Raw genomic sequence first — 3747 nt, 5'->3', positions numbered from 1 at the left:
GTGAGTTGTGGGCGATACAAGTCATACTACTTACCAGCATGCCATACTTTGGTTCGACGGTATTGTTGGATGAAGCGGCCCGAACCGACATTATGCGTACGCTTACGCGAGACTGGTTCTACCGACGTGCTTCGCACATAGGTGGCTGGCGGGTGTCAGTTTCTCCAACTTTAGTTGAATCGAGTGTGGCTACGCCCGGTCCTTGTTGAAGGTTAAAACAACACTAACTTGACGAACTATCGTTGTGGTTTTGATATGTAGGTAAGAACGGTTCTTGCTCAGCCCGTAGCAGCCACGCAAAACTTGCAACAACAATGTAGAGAACGTCTAACTTGTTTTTGCAGGGCATGTTGTGATGTGATATGGTTAAGACATGATGCAAAATTGTATTGTATGAGATGATCATGTTTTGTAACAAAGTTATCGGCAACTAGCAGGAGCCATATGGTTGTCGCTTTATTGTATGCAATGCAATCGCCCTGTAATTGCTTTACTTTATCACTAAGCGGTAGCAATAGTCGTAGAAGCAATAGGCGGCGAAATGACAATGATGCTACGATGAAGATCAATGTGTCACGCCGGTGATGATGGTGATCATGACGGTGCTTCGGAGATGGTGATCACAAGCACAAGATGATGATGGCCATATCATATCACTTATATTGATTGCATGTGATGTTTATCCTTTATGCATCTTATTTTGCTTTGATTGACGGTAGCATTTTAAGATGATCTCTCACTAAATTTCAAGGTATAAGTGTTCTCCCTGAGTATGCACCGTTGCGAAAGTTCTTTGTGCTGAGACACCACGTGATGATCGGGTGTGATAGGCTCTACGTTTAAATACAGCGGGTGCAAAACAGCTGCACACACGGAATACTCATGTTAAACTTGACGAGCCTAGCATATACAGATATGGCCTTGGAACACTGAGACCGAAAGGTCGAGCGTGAATCATATAGTACATATGATCAACATAGTGATGTTCACCATTGAAAACTACTCCATCTCACGTGATGATCGGACGTGGTTTAGTTGATTTGGATCACGTGGTCACTTAGATGCTTAGAGGGATGTCTATCTAAGTGGGAGTTCTTAAGTAATATGATTAATTGAACTTTAATTTATCATGAACTTAGTCCTGGTAGTATTTTGCAAATTATGTTGTAGATCAATAGCTCGCGTTGTTGCTTCCCTATGTTTTTATATGTGTTCCTAGAGAAAACTAAGTTGAAAGATGTTAGTAGCAATGATGCGGACTTGGTCTGTGATCTGAGGTTTATCCTCATTACTGCACAGAAGAATTATGTCCTTGATGCACCTCTAGGTGACAGACCTATTGCAGGAGCAGATGCAGACGTTATGAATGTTTGGCTAGCTCAGTATGATGACTACTTGATAGTTTTGTGCACCATGCTTTATGGCTTAGAACCGGGACTACAAAAACATTTTTGAAACGTCAAGGAACATTTGAGATGTTCCATGAGATGAAATTTATATTTCAGACTCATGCCCGTGTCAAGAGGTATGAGACCTCTGACAAATACTTCACCTAAAAGATGGAGGAGAATTGCTCAACTAGTGAGCAAGTGCTTAGATTGTCTAAGTACTACAATCACTTGAATCAAGTGGGAGTTAATCTTCCAGATAAGATAGTGATTGACAGAGTTCTCTAATCACCATCACTAAGTTACTAGAACTTCGTGATGAACTATAGTATGCAAGGGATGACGAAAACAATTCGCGAGCTCTTCGTGATGCTGAAATAAACGAAGGTAGAAATCAAGAAAAAGCATCAAGTGTTGATGATTAAACAAGATTACTAGTTTCAAGAAAAGGGCAAAGGAAAAGAAAGGGAACTTCAAGTAGAATGGCAAGCAAGTTGTCACTCCCGTGAAGAAGCCCAAAGCTGGACCAACGCCTGAAACTAAGTGTTTCTATTGCAAAGGAAATGGTCACTGGAAGCGGAAATGCCCTGAATATTTGGTGGATAAGAAGGATGGCAAAGTGAACAAGGGTATATTCGATAGACAGGTTATTGATGTGTACCTTACTAGTGTTTATAGTAGCCCCTGAGTATTTGATACTTGTTTGGTTGCTAAGATTAGTAACTCGAAACATGAGTTACAGAATAAACAGAAACTAGTTGAGGGTGAAGTGACGATGTGTGTTGGAAGTGGTTCCAAGATTGATATGATCATCATCACACACTCCCTATACTTTCGGGATTAGTGTTGAACCTAAATAAATGTTATTTGCGTTGGCATTAAGCATGAATATGATTTGATCATGTTTATTGCAATGCGGTTATTCATTTAAAATATGAGAATAATTGTTGTTCTGTTTACATGAATAAAACCTTTGATGGTCATACACCCAATGAAAATAGTTTGTTGGATCTCGATCGTAGTGATACACATATTCATAATATTGATGCCAAAAGATACAACATTGATAATGATAGTGCAGCTTATTTGTGGCACTGCCGTTTGGGTCATATCGGTGTAAAGCGCATGAAGAAACTCCATAAAGATGGATTTTTGGAATCACTTGGTTATGAATCATTTGATGCTTGCGAAATGTGCCTTTTGGGCAAGATGACTAAAACTCCATTCTCCAGAACAATGGAATGAGCTACTAACTTATTGGAAATAAAACATACCGATGTATGCGATCCAATGAGTGTGGATGCTCGTGGCAAGTATCATTATTTTCTGACCTTCACAGATGATTTGAGCGGATATGGGTATATCTACTTAATGAAACATAAGTCTGAAACATTTGAAAAGTTCAAAGAATTTCAGAGTGAAGTGGAAAATCATCATAACAAGAAAATAAAATTTTCTGCGATTTGATCGCGGAGACAAATATTTGAGATACGAGTTTGGTCTTCAATTAAAACAATATGGAATAGTTTCACAAACTGCCACCTGGAACACCACACAGCTTAATGGTGTGTCCGAACGTCATAACCATATTTTATTGGATATAATGCAATCTATGATGTCTCTTACCGATTTACCACTATCGTTTTGGGGTTATGCATTAGAGACAGCTGCATTCACTTTAAATAGGGCACCATCGAAATCCGTTGAGACGATGCCTTATGAACTGTGGTTTGGCAAGAAACCAAAGTTGTCATTTCTTAAAGTTTGGGGCTGCGATGCTTATGTGAAAAAGTTTCAACCTGATAAACTCGAACGCAAATCAGAGAAGTGTGTCTTCATAGAATACCCAGAGGAAACTGTTGGGTACACCTTCTATCACAGATCCGATGGCAAGATATTGTTGCTAAGATAGTTCCTTTCTAGAGAAGGATTTTCTCTCGAAAGAAGTGAGTGGGAGGAAAGTAGAACTTGATGAGGTAACTGTACCTACTCCCTTATTGGAAAGTAGTTCATCACAGAAATCAGTTTCAGTGATTCCTACACCAATTAGTGTGGAAGCTAATGATGATGATTATGAAACTTCGGATCAAGTTACTACAGAACCTCATAGGTCTTCCAGAGTACAGTCCACACCAAAGTGGTATGGTAATCCTATTCTGGAGGTCATGTTACTTGACCATGGTGAACCTACGAACTATGAGGAAGCGATGATGAGCCCAGATTTCACAAAATAGCTTAAGGCCATAAAATCTGAGATAGGATCCATGTATGAGAACAAAGTATGGACTTTGGTTGACTTGCTCGATGATCAGCAAGCCATGTTAAATAAATGGATCTTCAAGAGGAAGATGGACACTAA

Source organism: Triticum dicoccoides, chromosome 4A (genome assembly GCF_002162155.2).
Source record: "Triticum dicoccoides isolate Atlit2015 ecotype Zavitan chromosome 4A, WEW_v2.0, whole genome shotgun sequence".
Classification (NCBI taxonomy): domain Eukaryota; kingdom Viridiplantae; phylum Streptophyta; class Magnoliopsida; order Poales; family Poaceae; genus Triticum; species Triticum dicoccoides.
This window is presented reverse-complemented; position numbering follows the sequence as displayed.